Raw genomic sequence first — 23860 nt, forward strand, 5'->3', positions numbered from 1 at the left:
TTTTAATGCCGATCACATGCAAAGGTATGCATGTTGGCTCCCGTGAATGCATAGATGGCAATTTAGCAAGGGATTTTCTGTTAAAGAAAACCCATTTCGAGATGGCCACTGATGTGCGTGCATGCATTGTGAATGTCTGTGTGTACATCATGCATGTCAGCCATTTTTTATGTATTATTCTAACATTGCAAATTGCCATGTTAGAATGGTAAATTCAAAGTAAACAAGCATTTGCAATGCAATAGGTCTCACATTTACAAGAGTTTGAGCTATTGCCATTTTAAATGACAATGCCTTTTATTTATATTTTGTTTTTACACAGATAAATAAAAGAAGTTGTCATTTATAATGCCAACAGCTTAAACTCTCGCAAATGTGAGACCTATTGCATTGAAAACAGTTTGTGCTATAACATTTTTTTTTAAAGCGTTAGGTGGGAGTGTGTCCTGCCTGCAACTGTAGGCAGGTCAAAGCTATTTGAGAAAATAGTGCTCGGAGGCTGTAATTAAAGCCTACCGAGTAACAACACTCTAAACGGGGGGTGGGGGTCGCCATGGGAGCTTAGAAAATGAGACAAGGCGGTAGTAAGGGTAAGGATATGGTAATAAGCCTATTGACCAATGAATAGCCACAGTTTACAGTGCACAATGACACAAGCCAATGAAAAATATGGGCGGAGAGTGGGCTGAGCTTCAAGTTCCTACCTGAACACAGCAGGCCTGGCAGAGCAGCACATGCGCTGCCCAAGCTCGACCTAAAATAAGAAAGCAAAGTAAACACAAGTTACCGAGCAGCTCAGTAGTACTTTGCAGATGAAAGCTCCTCATAATAAATAAACAAATAAATAAATAAATGAGGTTAAACAGGAAGTGGTACGGGAAGTGGAGAGTGGGGGGAGACTAAAACGAGAGCTTGCAGGGGCTATAGAAATCAGCAAGGGGAGAGAGCAAGGAACCCCGTGCCCTGTAAAGGAGTGCTAAAGGCTATATATAAATGTGCCATCCAGTCAGCAGAGGACGGATGCAAATCACCAATTCAAAATACTGTGAGGCTGAAATGTTCCTAGACACAAAAAAGGGGGACATCGTAGAATTCAAAGCAGGCAGACGTCAGGCATAGCTGAAACTTAAAAATGACAGATTTGTACAGACATTTCAGTCTCTCGTGTATTTTTAATGTGCTACGGTTCACGGGTTTACTTGTATATTTCTTAACACGTTAAACCAATTGACTAAACCAACTCTGGAACTTTTTTCTATTAATAAAGGTTGAACCAGGCATGAGTCGTTTGTGCTATTCAACAAAAGAATGGCTGGGCCAGACATAATATAAATATTTCTTTTCTAATTCTAATTTAGAAAGCCAGTGAAGCGTCACTGTGTGTTTCTATGTAATTTAAAATTACTGGAATGCTGGGCCTGCGTACTGTTCCCGCTATTCACCTCTCAGTGAGTAAGATGGCGTCATCGTGCATTATTGTACAGTACGCTGTGTTCTTCCCTGCTGTCTTGCTGTTAGGGGCCTTTGTGAATATAGTCCGCTCTGACGGCGCACCCCGCCTCCTTGGGATTTTGGTCACACAGCAGAACCCCCCCCCCTCGTTCAGGCCGCTTTTGCCAGAGTGTGAAGTGTGCCTTGCGTTACACCTCATCCATGCACTTGTAAATGTTTAAAGCAGTCATGTCTTTCTATTCCTGTCTCGCGTGCTGGAGAGGGGGGGTTGCGTGGGGGGGTCGGATAGCAACACGATGGGCTCTGCAAGTTGAAGAGACAATTGCCTGCTGAAATAGAAGAAAGTGTAATAAGAATAGGTGCAATTAAGTATAGTACATGGCATCTGTTATTTAACACCCAAGCCTGGAGTTAAGCATTTAATTAGCATGATGGTAATTAGAGTGGATCAGTCTCTTCGGGATATTCTTTAAAGATGCATGAAAGTGTTTCCTGTGCGCAATTTAAGAATTTGCAATTATTTGAGAATTCCTAAATTGTGATTATATTTAGGGAATTGCAATTTGCGATTCCTTAAATGCAATGCTAGAAGAACTTTAAAATAGCGATTTCGCTATTTGGGACTGCAAATTACTGACAAATCAAACTTGTCTGTAATTTGCAAAAACTTCGAAAAATGCATTAAAATGCATTTTTTAAAGTTTTAAGTTACACACACACATGCCCTTGGGGCATGTGTGTGCGCAACATGGGTGCACAGTTCGATTTCAGGGGTGTAACAGGGTGTCCTTTTGACACCCTTGAAATTGCATGCGTAATTTCCGAGTACCTATTGGTACTCGCAAATTGTGCATGCAATCTCCCATTCATTTCTATGGACCTGTAGGCCCATAGGAATGAATTCCTTAATTGCAACTTGCAATTAAGCTAGTCGCAATTAAGGAATGTTTAGGAATCACGATTTTTATAGCGATTCCTACATGCATAGGCTTTTGCGATTCCTTAATTGCGTTTCCTTAATAATCGTAATTAAGGAATCGAAAAAAGCCTACCTTGATGCATGTGCCAGTTAGGGGCACATGCTTCAAACTTCATTTTTGCAATTACCAAATAGCGATTTTTAAGAAATCGCTATTTGGCAATCGCAAAATGCAATGCATCAAAACAGGCTACCAATGGTGATTCTCTAATTGTGATTTCTTAAGAATCACAATTAGGGAATCGCTATTTGCTATTGCAACTCCTTTCTTTCATATGAGCCTCATGGCCCATAGATGGGAATGGTCGTGCATTGCCTAAATTGCGATTACCTAATTGGTAATTGCAAATTAGGTAATGCAGAGGCAAGGGTGCCCAGGGGCTTAAGGCCCCCTGAGGCGCCCCTATCAAAAAATGTGCACATGTAAGGCACACACATGCCCTAGGGACATATGTGCACCACACAGCACTTTGAAAAATGCAGTTTTGTGCATTTTTCAAAGTATGTACATGGTTAACATCAACTTCAAATCGATGTTAATTAGCTTTTCCTAAATGTGCAGTTCGCATTTAGGAAAGGTTTCTTGCATGTGCATTAGGGAATCGCAAATTGCAATTCCCTATTTGCATTCGCCATTTAGGTAATCGCAAGATATTACAATTACCTAAATTACAAATCCCAAAAAAACTTTCATGCATAGCAAAGGCCATTTTGCGATTGTAAAAGGCTGATTTTTGCGAATCGCACTCTTTATGATAGCAAAACTGCTTGATGCATGTGCCCCTTAGTATTTCACACGTGAGTTGGTAGGGTGAAAACATGTAGGGTTGTATTCTTTATCGTAAGACCACTGTGCCATGAAAAGGGGCTTAGTGTTTCTTTTTCTTCTCCCTATATCACTTTGTCTTTTTCATTTATTATGACTCCTTACCTCCTTCTCATGTTTGAGAATATTGTCATTCCTTTCCTTTCCTTTCCTTTCCTTTCCTTTCCTTTCCTTTCCTTTCCTTTCCTTTCCTTTCCTTTCCTTTCCTTTCCTTTCCTTTCCTTTCCTTTCCTTTCCTTTCTTTTCCTTTCTTTTCCTTTCCTTTCCTTTCATTTCCCCTTCCCTTCCCATTACCCTTTCCTTCCCTCCTAATAAATGCTCTTGTGAATGAGCCCCACAGAGGTGATCATTTGCATATGGGATCTTTGGTGGCCTAAACAATGTCCAGGATCAGCTATATATCTGTCTGGCATGTCCCTTTTGACACATAAAGTGCTACTTCTGATACATGAGAGGGGCTATTACATCCTTTCCAAGGAAGTATGACTGTCTGATCTCATGACACCCACCTTCGCCTGAGTGTAACCCCCTGACAGAATTTGGAGAAACACAATCCCACAAGAACCTGACCTGTACAGAGCTTCACCTTGCTGTATGAAGCAGCCTTTGTCAACATGGCAGTGGAGCTGTTTGTTCAAAGAAACTCTGCACTGGGAAAACTATAGTCCAATATATGTATTAACCCCTTTGATGCTCATGACGGAACGGTTCCGTCATGAGCGTCGGTTGGCCTGTGCTCATGACGGAACCGTTCCGTCATGAGCCTGTTGGCTCATTAGAACCTTCAGCACAGCGCGAGAATTCGTGCCGCGCTGAATGTGTTAAAACAGTTACCAGTCCCCACCCCACCCACCCCATGGAAGCACACAATTGTGTAATCCCCAACCTTCACACTGCTACTGAAACAGTGACTTGGGCAGTTGATTATTAGATAACCCAGCCAAACTAATAGTTATTTTTGTGAGCCCGCAATGCTGATCACCAGAAATTGGTTAGGTGCTTACAAATTCTGCTTCGACTGGTAAAGGTGGGTTCCTATACAAATACACCTAATTATTGGCCTGACATATGAAACCACTTTGCAGTTGGAAACCCTATGATTTAGAAAATCATAGGGTTTGCAAACTAAAAAAAGCTTTTTTCAATGTACTAAATCACTTTTGTGATTTGGAAATGGCTTTCTGAATCACAAAAGGGGTTTCACAACTCATACTGAACCGCAGTTAGAAGGATTGGGTGAAAGGGGCGTCCCTGGCTATTTGCGATTCTCAATAAGATGCATCAATGTTTTCATTTGTGACCGTCATTTTATTGTAAGACCTGAGGCTCCTATTATGCTACTTTGATCTTGCTCTAATTAAACAGCAGCAGTCGAGAAATAAATAAAAAACTACAAATCCGATGAGGCCTGGGGACAGCCAGCCAATGGGAACACAACACGCAGTACAACAGTGGCCATAGTAGTACAGTACCATGCATAATACTCAGCTTAACTGCAAGCAATCCTCTTTTCTTGCTGCTCGCAGTCATGATAAGTATTATACATTTTACCTTTCACAATTGTCATCATATTGCTTGTTTTATTGTCATTTGAGTATATATTGCTGATTTCATGCTTGTTTACTGTTTTCCCCGATCAGCATATTGCCGCTTTACTACGAAGTGCTCTGTTCCTTGGGCTCTATCGCGTCTCGCACCGTGGCCGCCATTTTGTTGCAGTCCGAAACGCGCATAATCTCCTAAAGTGGCTTTTGCCCGGCTTTACCGTATTTTGACCCTTCTTTCATGACCCCTTGCCTACAGCTTTGCTCCAGTCCGTGTTCTCCGACTGGGACGTTTGCCCCTCCCAGAGGCACGGCCTCAGCTCCCAAGCCTTGACCTTCCTCTCACTCCCCTTTCATTTTCCTTCAGGTTGACATGCCCAGAAGGAGGCGTTTGTGTTTTTTCCCTCCCTCCTCTCAATCTTAACCTCTAGTTTGGTGTTTTTTATTAAAATAATACAACAATGGAGATAGATAGTTCTCCTTCCTTTCAAGAAAAAAATGATGAGGAGAATTCTCTAAAGGACAATCTGAATTCTTTTATTTAGGCTTCGGTGGAGCAGGATGTTGCCGCCTCCATGGACAAAGTAACAAAGAATATTGAGAATGCTATGATTAACCTAATGTCCAAAATCATTTGGGCCATTCTGTGGAGGAAAGCAGAAGGTGCAAGGCTATGGGATTCCCAATGGTAGCTAATATTAAGGCTACATCTAAAGCTAATGTGGCGCTACTGACTGGTGAGGTTTCCTCACACAAGGCAGAGGCGTGGTTCATTCAAGGCCTCCTTCCAAGGAGGGGAATAACACTTTGCGATCGGCTTAGTGTAAAGCAAAGTCTAAACATTGCAATATTAAATTGTCTCCTATTTTAATTACGCATATTCCTGATACGGATGATGATATGGGTGATCTGGATTCAGACAATGACAAAGATGGTATTGGGGACTTTTTTTTTGCACATCCACAAAGAAATCCAAGTTGTCTTCTCCCTCTCATAACCTTTTTGCACCCGAAATAGTATCTCTGACGGGGGTCCGACGTTTGATCCTAATTTGATTCATCATCCCAATTCCACTGAGTCATTCCCTTCTGAACACGTTGGAGATTACATTGCCTCTTGCCTACTCTTACCTCTAGGCAAGCAAACAAGATCTAAATTAAAGGAAGAATTTCCTAGACCTTCTTTACCTTCCAAATTACTGTCACTCCTACTATCGACCACTCTATGCTCACCTTCTTCTCAAAATTCGGCAAAGACCTCCACAAAGGGGTGAACAAAGCTTGGTCCACCTGTCAAGATAAACTTCTGGATATCGCTGGTCCTCTGGCTTGTATTTTTGACCTGGCAGAATCCGCAAAACTTGATTAGTCCTTTATTGAGCCTGAAGTTCTCTCTTTGTGATTCGAAAGAGCTTTTTGTTTGCTAGGCAATGCTTCTTCTGCCATAACGCATGACGTCAGAAAGAACTTTAGTTAAAATTGCTTCCCAAGTTGGTAAACTTTGCGTCAATAGACCCGGGAATTAAGGCGGAAGGTCTTCTGTTTGGAGATTCTTTCATAAAGGAGTTAAGCAATATGTGTCCACCTTTCAGTCCTTCGACAAGGTGCAACAGTCACGTGGGCAAGTTTTCTCTCAGAGTGTTTTCGCCAGGGCCTGTAGAGGCAGGAACTGCTTTATCGGCCACATTTACCACAACCAAGGTTTCAAAGGCTCCTTCAGCTCAGGATATCAAAACTGTAAGCCTCAATTCTATCCCCAGAGAGGTAGAGGATTCTGCGGTCGTTGACACAACACCGAAATAGGCAAGGCTTGCTTCTGGCCTTCCCAAAGGGGGCTGTTTCCAACTATTCATACCAACGTGGCAATCCCTAACGTCAGACCCATGTGTTTTGAACGCTGTCCAAGGTTATGCTACAGAACTGTATTACAGGCCATTTCAAATTATGTTTCCCTCCCCTCCAAAATCTGCTTCTGAAATGTCCAACCTCATTTCTCTGGAGACACAGTCTCTCCTACATACGCAGGCTATTCAAATGACCTTTCCCAATCCAGCAGGTTTCTTCAGCTCTATCTTTCTTGTCCAAAAGAAAAAGAAGAACATTAGAACAGTCATCAATCTCAGACAGTTCACCCAGTTTGTCCTTTATCGACATTTCAAGGTGGAGACTATTATCCTTGTTAGAGATTCTTTACTCCAGTTCAACTGGATTGTTTGTTTGGACCTTAAATGCTCTTATCTAACTGTACCCATTCTCCCAGACCACAGGAAATTCCTCCATTTTCAGTGGCAAGGTCAACCCTATCACTTTTCCTCTCCTCCTTTCATATTTTCCTCGCCACTATGCTGTGGTCAATTTGGTCAGAGCCCAAAGTATCCGGATCATCATTTATTTGGAAAATATTCTTATAATGAGCCAAAAACTGCTCACCCTCCAAACACAGGTGCATCTCACATGTTCCCTAATTTTGGACATGGGGTTTCTTATCAACACAGAGAAATCAATGTTAAACCCTTCAAAACAGTTGGAGTTCTTAGGTTTTTGATAAACTCTTCCAGGGCAAATCTTCATCTTCCTTCAGCAAAAAATCAAGACCATCAAATGCTAAATATTCCAGACCTTTTGGAGTTCGGTGATTTCTCTCGGAACTTCTGTCATCTTCCACACAGGCTATTTTTCCAGGCCTTCTTCACTATTGGACTCTTCAAAAACTAAAACTTCACTACCTATGCAGAGACTTCGCCTACTTCAACCTTGTTAGCTTAGATCCAGAATCCCGTTTAGAGCTTCAATGGTGGACAGACCATTTCGACACCTGGAATGGCAGAACCATCTTTGCCTCAGCCCCTGATCTTGTGTTAGAATCATATGCAAGTCGTATGGGGTGGGGCGCTAGATGTAAACTTACCTCAACTTGCATATTTGGTCAAGTGAGGAGTCCATATTCCATACCAACTGTTTAGAGATGCTGGCAAGCTTCTTTGCGATCAATAGCCTAGCAAAAAACAGGGTACACTGCTCTATCCTTCTGTGTGTGGGCAACATTTCTGCAGCCTGTTACATAAATCATTAGATCAAAGCCCCTGGCAGAACTAGCCAATGTTTTAGGGAATTCTGCCTTTTAAACAACATTTCTGTACACGCAGAATACTTGCCAAGAGATCTAAGCTCTGTAGCAGACTGGCATTCCAGCCACTTTCGAGACTTGGCGATTGGAAGCTTCATCCTTCAGTTATCAAGTCTCTGCTTCACAAATGAGATCCTTTCCATATAGACATTTTTGCCTCTAGACTAAATTGTCAACTTCCTCACTTCTTCAGTTGGCACGAGATCCCTTGGCTTCAGCTTCAGATGCTTTCTTCAGGACTGGTCCCTTTCAACCCATTACGCAGTCCCTCCTTTTTTAATGATCAGCAGAGTCTTGTCTCAGGTCAGACGCCAACAAACAATTCTGGTTTTGGTGGCTTCCTTCTGGAAATCACAAATTTGGTTTCCTCCTCTTCCGGCACTGGCGATCAATTTTCCCAGTTCTGCTACCTTCATTCTCCAACCTTCTCCTAGATCCCGTCAGCCTTCCCCACAAGCTGGTACTAGACAATTCACTCAGTCTCTCAGTTTGGAAGATAGCAGGAGCTCCCCATCTGTCCTTCTCATTTGACCAGAAGCTTCAGCTTACATCAATAGATCCTGGTATTACAAAAGCTTACAAGTCAGCTTGGTGTGTGGGAAAATGTGTCAATCCCTTTTCACCGGATATAATGTACCATGTTAATTTCAAGGCAGCCAACGCTAGTGGGAGAAAACCTTACCATACTATGAATCTTTACAGAGCTGCCATATCTAATAATCATTCTTACATCAATGGAAAACCAACAGGAGATTATTCACTCGTCTGTCGTCCATTAAAGGGAGAAACATTTTCCAATCTTCCTGTTCCTAAGTACATCATGTTGTGGAATGTTAATGTGGTTTAAAATGTGTTTATTTTGTGCCCGGATAATGCTAACCTTTCATTAAAAATGTGGTCAGCAAAGCTCACCATGCTAGTATGTCCGATATCTATCAAACGTTTGTCTGATGTTAATGCTATAGATATTTCTTCTCAACAGTTTACTCTAACACGTGTGCTTTTTATAGTTCGTAGACATAATAAAACAAATTTAACCAACAGTTTTCTATCCCTACTTTCTTGATCAACCCAAGCTTTAAATTGGACAATGTCTCATAGTAAATGGAAAGAACACAGTCAGACTCTCAGCTTCTAATTTAATTCGGAAAACCCCATAAACCAGTATCTTCCCTCCCCCTCGCTTGCTGGGTCAAGTGGGTCATGTGCCTGGCAGGTATTGAGACTTCCATTTTTGGTGCCCATTCCTCTAGAGGTGCCCTGGCCGTCAAAGCTTTTTGGGCAGGCTCCTGCTGGAGCACATTCTGAGATCAGCTGATTGGTCCAATAATAATGTTTTCCATACTTTCTTCTGTAAACCCGTGCATACTGCATCTTCTGTTGTAGTTAACATGCTTTGAAAAAGCATAAGAGGAGCCTCTGGTCTTGCAATAAAATGCAGATTTTCCTAGTAAGTTATGAAGGAAAGTCTTCATTTTATTAAAGACACAGAGGCGAGTATTATCCCACCACAACCTACGTTTTACTTGATGTTTCCTTCCCACATTGACAGCGACACCAGCACCTGGACTATTTCCTCGTGGAAGACCATTCCTCTTATGAATTTTCCAGATGTTCCTGTTTCTTCTTCTCCTTCATTTGCTATGTTGTGTCATAGAACTATTGAATTTTGCCAGGAACTGTTTACTTTTAAGTTGGCTCTTTTGATTGTTATATATTTTTCCTTTATTTATTGTTTAACCTTACCTTCTCGCACAAGAAAAGAGACTGTTTGCAGTCATGCTAAGTATTATACATGGTTCTGCAGTACTATTGGCCACTGTTGTATTCTGATTGGCTGCCTGGCCCCAGGCTTCATAGGATTCACCGTTTTTTATTTAGCTCTTGACAGCTGCTGTTTAATTAAAGCAAGATCAGAGAAGCATAGTACTCGCCACTGTGCCTTAAATACAATTAAGACTTTCCTTCATAATTTACTAGGAAAATCTACATTAGGGTTGCAAATAGTTGAACAGTTACTGACACTTTAAAGGAGGCGGTTACTGTTTTACAATTGATAAGCTTTCAACATTGAACAGCTTCCGAATTGGGAACTGTCTTACGACATCAGGAGAGGTAGGAAGTGGTAGGCAGAGACCCCAATATGCTTCCCTCAATGTCGCCCCAAACCTTTTAAAGAAGCCTCTTCTGCTCCTTTAAGAAACACGAGCCGCTTTAAAAATAAATGTCACCCATTCAGACATGCCAAGGCAGAGATAGTGATCAACATCTATATTTTTCTAGTCAGTCACAGGAGCTGCAAATAGAGACCTGCCTACTTAATATTCATTAAGCAAGTTATTCTACAACCCCCTGAGACTAGACATTTGAAAACGTAACTTATTGGTACATAGGTGGTCTCATTCTAAAATGAAAGACAGTTCCCAAAAAGGCAGTTTGCAATTTGAAACCACTATTTGTGACCTGCCTTTTTGTACATCCGGCCCAATGTGAGGTATGTGGGAGTCATGCTTGACTTATGTCTCATCATCACACACTCTGAACAGCCCCAGAATCATAGCATGAACCAAGAATTTCCATCAGGCTCGAAATGAGTATTTCCAGACAGAGGGAGCCAATGTAGAAGGGTTTTATCACAACCTGTTGGAGAGAAACTTGCTGAGCAATCGACAGAGCATGTTACTAATGCCATATGAGACAGAAGCACCAGGTGCTCCAAAGGGTGAAGAAGGCTTATTACACCAATCAGTGAAACTGAGGGGCATATTATCAAGGGGGTTTATCTCCGCTTTTTTGGCTTTAAAAGCCAAGAAAGCGGAGATAAAATGATCTCCCTATTACCTAGCTGTCGCTAACACCAGTTAGCGACAGCTAGTAGGAGATAGCGACCATCTTGGGCCCCGCTTTGCATGTCAGTGATATTTATCTCTAATGACATGCAAAGTGGGCGTGCCAAGATGTTAGCGACTAGAAACAGTCGCTAACATCGCTATCTCCTATTACCAACTTTTGGAGATATTCGTGCTAAGCGCGTATATCTCCAAAAGCTAACACCTGCCCTGAGCAGTTCTTAGCCATGTTATCCAATCGTAGGCGGATAACATGGCTAAGAGCATTATCTCGGTAATGCAGGAATATCGCTGACTTTTCAGCGATATTCATGCATTTCGGACGATTTTTATCGCTTAGGAGATATACCTTGATAATAGCAAGGCTCCTAAGCGATAAAAATCGCCGCAGCTCGGCGATAAAAATATCGCCGCTAAACCAACATAGCGATAATTATCGCTAGTTGTTGATAATATGCCCCTGAGAGTCTAAGGAAATATTTTTAGAAGTCTTGTGGGAAGTGATAGAACATAGAACAGTAGTGTTCGATGGCTTCCAAGCATCCCTATAACATGTGCATACCTTCCTTAAGGAAAAGATCCAAGAGTATTCTGTGATATTTACCTTCACCCCAATCTCACTTCCAACATTTTGACATCCTTCTTAAACACAAAGAAGAGCATACAAGGAGGTGGAAAGCATCAAAACATCAGGCATCCCAACCAAACCTTGCTCACCATCAACTGTAGAAGGTTTGCTTAACATACTTGGCTCAAATACGATAAAAACAATAAATGTATTTATCCAACAGGGTATATTGTAGACACCAGAGATGTAAATAATGACATAAGTAAACTCTTGTCGAATAAATCAATCCATGATCCCCTGGAACTAATGAGAAGGAAACTCATCTCGAATTTCAGCTTCCGAGGAACTCATCATGCTTGGCACGGTTGGGCTCCGGGTCTAAGAGTTCACAACAAAACAGAGAATTGAGCATCAGGCCAGATCGAGCATCAAAATTGCAGTAGCTGGCAGTAGGATTTGGGGTGGGCGTAATCACGTATAATTACCAAAGAACATAGCTTTAATTACGCAAGAAGAGCACTTCTGCGTTTAGCGCCATTTCTAGACCATTTCTAGACCATTCTAGACAAAAATGTCCCCTTGCATCCAAAATGGATGTAAGGAAGTAATTTGCACTAAGATATAGCACTAAATGCAACACGAGCAGCCACTCGCACTCACTAAATGTCCCCCAACTTACTACTGGCATTTAGCGCTATATTCTTAGTGCTCAGTGCACCCTAACGTCCATAATGGAGGGGAGGGTGCATTTTTTTGCACTAAGAAACAGTGCTAAATGCTGCATGAGATAAATAGTGAAAGCCAGCGCCACTCATGCTTGCTGAAAGTGCTCTTGCAGGAAGATTTTTCCCCAAAATTTACTCATATGCATATTTAATTGGTAACTCTATGTCAAAGAGTAATAAAGAATTACTAAAATTACTCGGGAGACATTGTTTACATCGAATGCACTACAACGCATTCCATTACAACGCGGTCGTTACAAAGACCGCGTGGTTACATCGCAAGTTGTTTCAACGACTTGTTGTAGAGGGCGCACTGGTGTTGGATTTACAATCCAACACCATCCCTGCTGTTGCACAAACTGGAGTAGGAATAGTAAATTATACTATTCCTGAGTCCAGAGCGCCACCTACAGCAAGTCGTTGTAACGACTTGTGCTGTAATTGTTCGTGTTGTAACAACGCGGTTGTTGAAACAACCGCGTTGTAATGGAATGCGTTGTAGCGCATTCGTTGTAAAGATATATATTCAAATTACTGTGATTACCCCGGCGTAATCGAAATTCTGCCCAGGCCTAATTAGGATAGGCCTGTCCTCATATCGGATTTTGGCCATCGGAAATCCGAATTATACTCAACCTTCCCACAACTTATGACTCCACAGACCATGAGATTCTAAGCATCTACAGAAGTTGGCATTTGCCACTGGTACTGCCCTACATGGAGTTCTTTAGAACCTCTCAAACCAATGGCAAGAGATCACAATTGGATTTTACACACCGCCAATTAGTTATATTAATTGTGGCATCAAACACAGTTCCATGTTGTCATCATTAGAGTCAGCAGACAAGTATTCTCACAGGTCCATCTTCAACTAGAAATATTTGTCTCTAATATGTGAAACAGTGTAAAAACCCCACAAATTACTACATCAATGTCATGTGGTGTAGAGTAGCAATAGAATTGAATTGCACATTCATTTTTTAGCTGTCAAACTAATATGCCTTAGTCTATCTTGGTCTAAACTAAGGTAAATGGATACAAGATGTTTAGTTAATGCCTTCTGCAAAATATAAGCCAAGTTGTTTATCCTACGGCTTAGGACATCTGTATCTTTGGTATTCAATAGACAAGGATGACTGTTGAATGCTGCACATATCTCGCTCTTGCTCTTTCTCTTGTCCTATTCTGTATTCATCCATGGTCAGTCATCAGTGGCATTTCATACTCTCATACATGATTCAATGATACCCATACAGTAGGCATTGTTATGTTGCTAAAGTCCAGTAATACCTTTATGTATACATTACATAAATCATAATGCTCATTCACGTTTCAGTATAGTAAGGATGCTATGAACAGGCCACAAATCTCACATATTGGTGTAATATTTGGTACATATGTGTACATTATTATGTAGGGCCTTTTCAATATGCCCTTAAGGTTTTTTTTTTTATTTCGGCACCCTAAGATACCATTGCTGCAATTAATGTTGGGCTGTGACGTGATTTCAAACTATTAATGAATATGTATCATGTGTGTATTGTATGTGTAAGATACTAAAAAAATAGGCAACTTGTCAAGTTGAAGACCTTGCTGAAATAATTACTTGCAAACATTGTTTACAGTTTTCATAGCCTTGTTATGTGCTTCAAATTGCAAGTACAAATTATTCATGAATGTACTTAGGGTTTATTCCATAAAATTGATGAACATAAGATGGCTGAACAATGTCTGCAAAAATCATAGTACTTAAATGGTAATCTTCAGATCAGTATCTGCAATGCCTCAGTACCTTAAGTAGATATATACTCAGAATGTACTATCCACAATGGTATCATATGTAAAACATTAGTAATACCCAGACTCCAGGACATTGTGGAATGCCCCAAAATGCAAAGCACAATATTCAGGCAGTACTCTCAAAACCCCACAGACATGATGTCCCAAATATTGCTCCACTGTGAGAATTTGTTCTGCTGTTTATGCGTACGTACCACTGCTGATTGCTGCCTTCCCTGCAGCGGCAACACGTGCCATGCAGGACCATATAGTAAATTGTAAAAAAAAAATGTAAATTGATACTTGCATAGCACACTACTCACCCGCAAGGGTCTCAAGGGGCTTGTACGAATACCGCTGTGGAACCCATCCTGGCTTTCCCTGTGAGGCGTCCACTCCTGGGCACCCCCAAGGTGGAGGTCAGGCATCCTTAGCGTTGTGGGGGCCGTTGTGGAGATTAAGCAAGCTATTGCCCAGAGTTGCAGAGTGGGACTCCATGATTGGAATAGGCACCGAGGCGAGAATTATCAGGTCCGTGAAATTTTTGAGCCCAAGGCCCGCCAAGGCTGGGAATTGAACCCTGGTCCCGGGCTAGACAACTGCATCAGGGTCTGCCGCTCTAACCATGTGGCAGATCTCTCTGTGAAACCGTTCTTCTTCCTCTACGGAGGGATCTCGAAGCAAATTATCCTGTAGGTGAGATCGACAGATGCCTTCGAGTTAGGACGCATGGTGGAGTATTTTGCACCAGCCTTTGGAGTAAGGTGTAGAGCTCTTCCACTACAGAGATTAACCTACACTGTCAGATAACTGCTGGAAGGGAAGATTGTACTACTGAAATTCGAGAATATGAATATTGTGATACAAGAATCTTGTGGACAAAATATCGAAAACAAAGATATTGAAAGGTAAGCATACAGAGGAAATATAGATTTATGATTCCTAACTCCGCATCTACATACCTTGGAGACAATTGCCTCGCCAAGGTACGTATAGGTGGAGAAAAGCTACACTTCCTTACATTTAGATATTTTAGTGACAATATTTTGTCCTGAATATTTCAATACAGTGATATTCTATCTTTGATATTCAGGGGGGCACCAGGAGGGATCTATCTGACGAGTGTTGAGACTCCTGGCATACAAATCACACTCAGAACCCAGCAGTAGGTGCATTAACTTTATTGATCTGCACAGTAGCATGTGCATTACTGACATTGTTTTGCAGTAGATACTTTCTCAGGTTTCTCAGTGTGGTCACAGGCTTTGCAGTTGGGGCTGGTATTTGATGGTGGTGGGGAGCATGTCGCAGGGGGAAATAAAAATAAAATTACACTTACTTGTCTGCCTCCACCTCCGCCTTCTCTTGGTCCTCTTCTGCCCGCTTCCAGGGCAGGAGGCCCCCGGCTCCCACCCTCCCGATAGCCAATCACAACACTGCAATTGGTCTGAGCGCCGTGGATTAGCGCTCACCAAGATAACGGGAAGCTGGGCATGTTTTCCAAACAGGTTGGAATAGCAGCCTAGATAGAGAACATGTAAAATGCCCATGACAGTTTGACCGGTCCAAGACGGCCGGTCAAAGCGTCCTGTGGACTCGGAGTGGGCAAACAACTCCTCCCCTCCCCAGCTCAGTGAGCAGAGCAGTCCCGCCCCACCCCAGCTGAGCAAGAACGTAAAAATAAAATAATAACAAAAAGTTATCATTTTATTTTTTACCTTTTTGACTTTCTCAGTGAGGCGACGCTCCTCCGCCTGTTAACCGGTATGCAATGAAACACAGATATCTGCAGGGGACGCACACCTACTTGTTTTCTGACTGGAATTAGAACCTGCAACCTGAAAACTGCACAGAGCTAAACCCGCATTCCTTCTTGTCACCACCACCATACGGGCCTTCTTTTTAGAGCCACACTTCTGCCTTCCCCACATCCCGAGAACCTTCGGGATTAAACACCGTGGGAAGGAAATCCCAGAATGCAACGCGTTTTAACTTGTTTATCCGAACGTCAAGGCTCTGTAAGCTGCACGTGCGCTACCCTGAGAAACCTAAAGGGATGCTTTCTATAATGCGAAAATATACTGAAGCACACTTCGGTCAGGCTGCAGTCAGTTAAGGCTGTGACGCACATGCTGACAAGCTCTGATGTGCTGACCTTATTCCTTGAGCCAAGCCAGTAGAAATGAAGTGAGACAAATGCGAGGGCATTCGGCTCTTCTTTCAATAACTTCCTAATTTCCACAGCGTTGGAACAACAAGTTGAACTAAACAGATGGTAGATGTATTAGTTATAAATGCCGGTTCATTTGTCTTGAAAAGAATGACGAAAGGGAGTTATTTATTGAAGCAATATGTGCAGGAAGCATTTTATAATACGTTTGTCTATAATAATTAGGGCTCCTGGTTTTATGGTATTTATTTTTTGGTCATTTACATCTGTATTTATCCATATTTATTTTTTGTCAACTTTATCTGTATGTATACTTATTTATTATGTGTTTTGTGAAAAAGTAAAGCTGAAACTAGTATATTTCCATATTTATTTAACAAATAAATATGCAGTCAAGCTTGAATGCCTGCCAGGTTTCAGTGATATGAACACCAGCAGAAGAAAAATCAATGCATTTATATCAAAATATGCACATTTCAGTTTCAGCCATGTGCATAGTTATTGCTGTTTAAGCCTCTTTACTAAAAGTACTTTATTTTTAACCCCCATACCTATCAATCAACACAGTGATTGGCTTGGGAGTCATGGCAAGGTGTATTTAGAATAACTCAAAAAAGCACCCAATTTCTGTTTTTATCCACATTTAAAAATAAATACAGACAAGAAAATAAATGTTTTTCTGTCTGTGTTTATCTGTAAAAATCAGTAAAAACGGAAAAGAGGGAGCCTTAATTATAATACAATTCATGATAAGGCTGATAATGCCCAAATTCGCAGGAAGGACGCCATCATCCTTAATTGCTTTCCATACATCACAGGAACTATCTCACGCACACACTGTGGATTACGGATTTCAACCAGCGAGAAGTTTTGAAATTAACATATTGGGCCTCATTTATGAGGCTGTGCGTCACTTTTATGCCGCTGGTGCGTCACTTTTTGTGACGCACCAGTCGCGTAAAAAATACACCTTGTTGCGCCATATTTACAAAGTGCCGCATCTAGGTAGATGCGTCACTTTGTAAACCCCTGCGCCACATTATACCTGCGCCAGGTATAATGTATGCAAGGGGGGGCGTATTGACGCAAGGAAGGGTCGTAGAAGTGATGCAGTGAAATCACTTTTAGGACGCCGTTGCGTCAAAATCTTGCGCCTGCCTCACAGCAGGCGTAAGAGTGACGCAGGCCCTTTCTCATGGGGCTTGTCCCATGTGAAAGGACGCATTGCTGGAGTTGCGTCACTTTTGTGACACACTCCAGCAATGCGTCATTTTTGCGCTTACAGATACGTCAGAAATACTGACGTATCTGTAACTCCTTGCGACATGATGTGTCATACATTAAATATGACGCATCGGGAATGTCGCAAGGAGTGCCCCCTGAGAAGTGACGCATCGCTGCTTTCATACAGCGATGCGTAATTTCTCATAAAGGAGGCCCATTATTCCGAAGCGTCCCACAGTATTCTGTAAAGCTATTTGTAATACATATTTTGTGGTAACATTTACACAGTGCTTCGCCTTGCACTCCGCTTCGGGTACAGTTTTGAGGCACTGGGTCCCTCATTTAGTAACGGAGGACCAGATGAAGATTAGATTCATGGCACATCCCTTGTGAAATGGAGCACAGGATTACCCTAGCCTTTGTTTGACAATTAAATACCAATAGCTTTGACAGCTACTCCTGGACAATTGAACAGGCAGACGTTATTTTCTAAAATGAAAATAATAAGCAATGCGTCTTGCTTGACATATTGGTTTTGACACCGCTTTTTGCCGACAAAATGGGTGCTGCTGAAGGAGGTGCCATTTTCTTTTCATTTAGTTATCAATCTAAAATTTAGGATACCACTTCTTAGATGTGGTAATCAAGCAATAATTCTATTGTGCAAAAGTGATTTTGGGATGGCAGAACGGTCTGGTAACATTATTGTTTTTTTTCAGAAATACCACATGGAGTGACTTAGCAATGGAGGAATAGATGTAGGGGGTTAACGGGGAGTGGCCAGTAGTTTTTTTTTCCGGCAAGTGAGCGACAGACTGGAGGCGCCTAATTGTGCAATTTACAATGTGGAGCACCAAGGCTGCAAATAGGAGCAGCCGGGCCTTCTAAAAAAATTAAACATTAAAAATACATATTGAAATGACTGCATGGGCTGTAGAATCAATTAAGGAGCAGTGGGGGTGCAGGTGAAGCATCATGGGGGTTGGGTCTTGGGACAGTAAAGAGAGGGCAAGAGGGATAGAGAGAGAGAGAGAAAGAGAGAGAGTGTGAGAGAGAGAGAGAGAGAGACACACACACACAAGGACTCTCTTGGAGTGCTTAACGAGAAAGAAGAAAGTAGTTCCCTAAATGCGAGCAAAGTCAGCCAGCAATGGAATCGTTAAGAGGGTATTCTCCAGGGGAGGGGCAAATACAAGTAGAGTAAGGCAAGCCATTGAATAATAAGTTAGCATATGAGCATGATGATAAAGCCAGTCATTGGAAAACAATGGGCGTGGTCTAAGCCATCTCTACATTTCTAGTATGATCCACAAGAGGCTTTCCTTTATAGTGCGCAAGAAATAGAGATGTTATCTTTTAATACTCTGAGCAGTGTAGTAAGCTTGACAACTTTATATCTGAAACAGAGCACATTGTTCCTAAAATGTTGCCTAGAATGACAATTCCTTGCATCAGAGTGAATATCAAAGTTGGCATAATCTCTTCAGTTTTCTTCTGTTCTCATCACAGCAATCACAATTATCACTCCCAGGCCAGAGAGGGGGCTGGGTAATCCTCATGGCCCAAGGCAGAGCCTGCTAGAGACTTCGGGTAATGTCCCTGGCACAGTAGTTCTGATTTCACCAAGGTTATTCGAATAGTCTGTGGCCTCTGGATAGCACCTCTCAATACAGTTATGACTGGGCCTCTTCTCAGGCAGACTCCTTCTTGCAGGAATACAACTAGCACCCTGGATCTTCCTCCAAGAATGTTTGATGAGGTGGCACTGCTTGTCTGCAGATAGAATAATTCAGTGCTTAATTTGAGCCGGTGGGTTACGGCGCTCGGCACCGGCACTTGTTACATGGTGGCGCTGCTTGTCTAATTTCGAAATGAGCACAACAGCAGTTGTTTAATAATATAATATACATTAAAAATGAGAAGTATCTTCCACCCAAGCCATTCTTATAGCTTTGGGTGGCCGGGAATAGTCTGAGTTGTCACACTTGTAGGAGTGAGATGGGCAGTAGTTGTGTAGGTCACGTCATTGGCAGCGGTGGCAGGAGCAATGGCTGGTGCAGTCGCAGTGGCATCCTGACAAGGGCCTGGGTACTTACGTTTTTTCAAATTAAGCACTGGAGTGATTCCTTTGGTTGAAATAGTAAAGTTTGGAGAAAATTATTAGATGATCACCCCGCATTTTAAAGTATTCTAGTGGGCATCAGCACCACCGAAGAGAAGAGCTCTGTGAGGGGATAGTCTAGATGGGGTATTCAAGTTGGTGATAATAATAGAATGTGGGAAAAAAAGAGATGTGGGAAAGGTGCTGGTAGTGTAAAGGGTAGTCATCATCAGACACTTATATCGGGGTTCCTAACTTTAATATAGTGGGTTTAACACTCAGTAACCACCTTCCACACTCATCACTTAACATGTTGGGTGATTATGCAATGATAGTATGTGAAGGGGCTAGAGATCGACAAGAAGGAGTGGAGATTCTAGAGCTTTAAAGCGTGTGAAAGAAGGCATTTAGTAGAACTGGGTATAAAAATGTATAAAACATTGATAAAAATGGAAGGAGAGGGTCTAAGAATTGACATTGGCAGAACTGCAGAGAACCAGGGGCCTCATTTATGAGGCCGTGCGTCACTTTTACGCCGCCGGTGCGTCACTTTTTGTGACGCACCAGCAGCGTAAAAAATGTGCCTTGTTGCACCATATTTACAAAGTGACGCATCTAGGTATATGCGTCACTTTGTAAACCCCTGCGCTACATTATACCTTCACCAGGTATAATGTATGCAGGGGAGGCGTTCTGACGCAAGAAAGGGTCATAGAAGTGACCCAATTGGATCCTAGAAGTGGCGCAGTGAAATCTTATAGATTTCACTGCGCCACTTCTAGGATCCAAATGGGTCAATTTCTTACGCCTGCCTCACAGCTTGCCCCATGTGAAAGGACACATTGGTGGAGTTGCGTCACTTTTGTGACACACTCCAGCAATGCGTCACTTTTGCGCCATACAGATACGTCAGAAATACTGACGTATCTGTAACTCCTTACGCCATGATGCGTCATACTTGTAATATGACGCATCATTGGTGTCGCAAGGAGGGCGCAGTGAAAAGTGACGCATCGCTGTTTTCACGCAGCGATGCGTCACTTTTCATAAATGAGGCCCCTGGAGTCCACATTCAAGGGATAAGGCCCTGAATATTAGCCCCGAATATTGGTAAGGAGAGAAAAGGGAGGCAAGTCAGGAAGGAAAAGAGGTAGCCAGTGCATAAATAAACAAACACTGGTAAAAGCTTTAGGTTTCACCTATGGGATTAATAATACGCTATGTATTGCAAAGTATGAGTGCAGGGAGAATGGTGTGAGTGCTCTGTGCAAGGCGAGTGGTGCATGAATAGAGGTTGATAAGTGTCTGAGTGCAGGGTGAGAGTGCCTCAATGCACGGTCATTGATAAGTGTTCACTGCAGAATGAGAATTGTGTTTGTGTGTACAGGGTAGAGATGTCACCCTGTATAGGGTAAAAGGTGTGCGACTATGGGGTAGGCAGTATGTCAATAGTATAAGTACAGGATGAGTGGTTTGAGTTCAGAGTGAGAGGAATGTGTGTTCTGGGTGAGAGGTATGTCAATGGTGTCAGCACTGTGTGAGCAGTGGGTGAGCAGTATCTGACTGCCAGTGCAATGCCAGGGTGACTGCGCAGAGTAAATGGTGGGTGAGTGTGCAGGGGGAGTGGTGTCTGAGAGTAGGTTGAGGGAAAGAATGGATCAGAACAAGGTAGGATTGGTTGAAAGGTGTGCATGCTTCACAGAAGCATTGGTAGGTACATACACACTCACTGGTGAGCAGGAGCAGGCATCACGTGTAGCATGAAGAGTGGTAGCAAGCAGGACCCCACCCTGCGTGTGCTTTCACAGCATGTAACACACCAGTCTCCTGCACGCTCACAGGATAATGCACAAGGCACTCAGACACATTGTCTATTCACTACAACAACTTTAAAGCATGATCTGCAAAGGAGACAGTCATAAACAGTGATGAAGGACCAAATATGACAATTAGTTTCTGAGTTTGGGCAAAATCATCTAGACCGCAAATGAGAAGAGCGGCCACATTAAGGTCAGTCAACTCGCTGTAGTTTATGAACATCGGAAGATGGGGCGAAACGAGGGTTCGGAAGAAATGTAATTCATTGTACCTGGTTTTGGTACTGCTACTAACAGCATGATAGGTTCTACTCTATTTAGTCTACTGTGTGGGATGTCCCTCACCGAGGTCGCCATCTTTGCTTACCAGGTGTCGCCCATTCAATATTAAACTTAGGGAAAAAAGATACATTTTGTAATATCATGTAATGTTTCTTCTTAATTTACGTTCAGTCTACATGTTACGATTTACATTAAAGGAAAGATTTAAGGGAGTTATTTTTGTAAATTAATATTATATTTTGCAAAATATATAATGAAGCTTGCGCGGCATCAACATGAACCTGCAGGTGTGTGGTGATACTTGTGCTGCCAGCAGCAGAGCAACAGTGCCCACTAGAGAACCGTAGTGGAGATGACCAGTGGGGCTGCAGATTCGAGACTGGCTCGCGATTACACCAAAGGTATGGGCTTCACATACCGGAGCGGGCAAAACATGTAGACAACAAGCACGCTTCAAATGTGTGCAGGCAGAGAGAGATTACAAGCAGGCTTCAGATGTGGAAAGGGAATAAAATAAGGTCCACCAACCAACGCGGATGAAAAGGAGTACCTGGGCCTCTGGAGATGGATAAGAGAAGCACAGAGAGGAAAACAACAGGAAATAGTATGCCACAGTCAATAGAAATGGAGGCAAGCACTTGAACCAATGAAAAAAGAGGGTGGATGTAAGCCCCTTTTAGGATTTATATGAATTATAAGAAATACAAGAGATTTCACAAGCACATCGCAAGCGCTGTGTGGGCGAAACCTAAAAATGTTGCCACCATCAATGTCCATGCATCAGTGAACGGAGCCATGTCAAAGGGGCATGACAAAGTCAATTCTCAGAGAGCAAGTATCGGATGGAGAAGTCAGTCTTGACAGAATGGACCAGTATTCGGAATTTGAGGGTGGGTTCAAGGGTCAGTGTAGGTAGAAAACAAAAATAGGAGAGCACCTGCTAGGAGTTATAGAAAGGGATGGGATGTGAGGAAAAGTGTTCTTCTGATCATTCGTTCATTTGTACCGAGACTCGATTGCTTTTTCATTGCCATCTCATGTCAAACACTTCCACACGACCCACCTGGTCATTTCTGCTGATACCTGAGGAAAATCGGACTAACACGACAACAGCCATCTTGCAGCCTGCATTTCTGCCCAGGAACTGTTGCACACCCAGCCCCCCTGTTCTTGCAGTTCAACAGAAAGCCATGAGAAACTCACACCCTGTGTAAATGATTTGTTTTCCATCTCCTGCTCCAGCCTGGTAAACATCCTTGACACGTGATCAGGTTATCTGGACAATGGTCTCACTGCTGGGCCTTGATCAGGGTGATTTAACAATGACCTGACAGACCGGGCTTTGATCAAGGTGATTAAACAATGACCTGAAAGACTCAGCCTTGATCAAGCCGAGTGAACAATGATTTGCGTTCCAAGCCTTGACCATGTCACCATCTACAAACGTCGTCTGGATCTGGTTATCAACTACAAACACTGCCTTGATTGAACAATGAACTAACAGCCAAAAGGCTGAGATGAAAAAGTATAAAAGGCTTGTAAGCTGCGGAGTAAAGCCTCAGCCTCCTCTGTCTTGTTTCTGATGAGCTTGGGACTCTGTTCCATAGCCCGGGCTATTTGAATAAATCTGGGTTCCTCCTGCAGACGAAGGCTCCTGTGTCTCCTTTTACTACGTATGAAGGTTATGGAAGGCTTGGCGGTTGCCCGCCGCCGAGACCGAGTAAGTGGGTTAATCCGGTTCTTCACATTTCTAATTTTCGTTAAATGGTAGAAGAAGTATTGAGCAGTGGGGATCTAGATTTGCCTCTGTCCTTGGACATCAGATGCTCCTTAGACATGTCTTGCTATCTGCAACAGACAGGGTCCGAATGAGGCAAATCTAATAGTCTTACTTGTGTAATGCCAGCAGTCTCATTGGGACTGGAGAAAGTATGCAATGGTCCATCTCCTCCATTTTCAATATCCATCACTGATGTTTCAAAAGAATCCAGGAATTGTTAATGGGAAGAAGGCATAGTAGAATTGCTTGGGATTCTCATTAACTTTGGCTAGTTCAAGCAGGCCAAAATAGATGTCCCATTTTGCTAGTTGATTGTACTGATGGAGCAGGGTTTTCCGTAAATAAACCTGCTCGGATTAAACCTGCCATTGTGTGAAAATCATTAACAAAGATTTCGAAATTACCAAGAATGCATTAATAACCTTTTGTTTTGGAAAAGAAATAAGAAAGATGTGGGAAAAGGACAATTGGTTTATGTAGGCCACAAACAATTTGTGCATGAAAGGAGCAAATAATGTTATTTTCATGATCAAATGTGAATAAAAACGTGTCTACTTAAGTAGTATTAATAACATAGAATAATACTTAAAAATGATTGTGTTTATATTAGATACAGATTGAAATGAAAAATGAAATGG

The 23860-nt window shown here is 42.3% G+C and overlaps 1 long non-coding RNA gene across 1 annotated transcript in view; it reads right to left on the bottom strand.

The window, feature by feature from the left end:
• Positions 1–15701, bottom strand: part of LOC147683860 (uncharacterized) — a 110079-nt gene extending 94378 nt beyond the window's left edge. Inside the window, exons 1-2 of the long non-coding RNA XR_015301069.1 lie at positions 15567–15701; positions 705–754 (exon numbers count right to left, since the gene is read on the bottom strand). This is a non-coding gene — a long non-coding RNA (uncharacterized LOC147683860). The remainder of the gene's footprint in view (positions 1–704; positions 755–15566) is intronic.
• Between the last annotated feature and the right edge of the window lie 8159 nt (positions 15702–23860).

The sequence above is a fragment of the Lissotriton vulgaris genome, chromosome 11 (genome assembly GCF_964263255.1).
Source record: "Lissotriton vulgaris chromosome 11, aLisVul1.2, whole genome shotgun sequence".
Lineage (NCBI taxonomy): Eukaryota > Metazoa > Chordata > Amphibia > Caudata > Salamandridae > Lissotriton > Lissotriton vulgaris.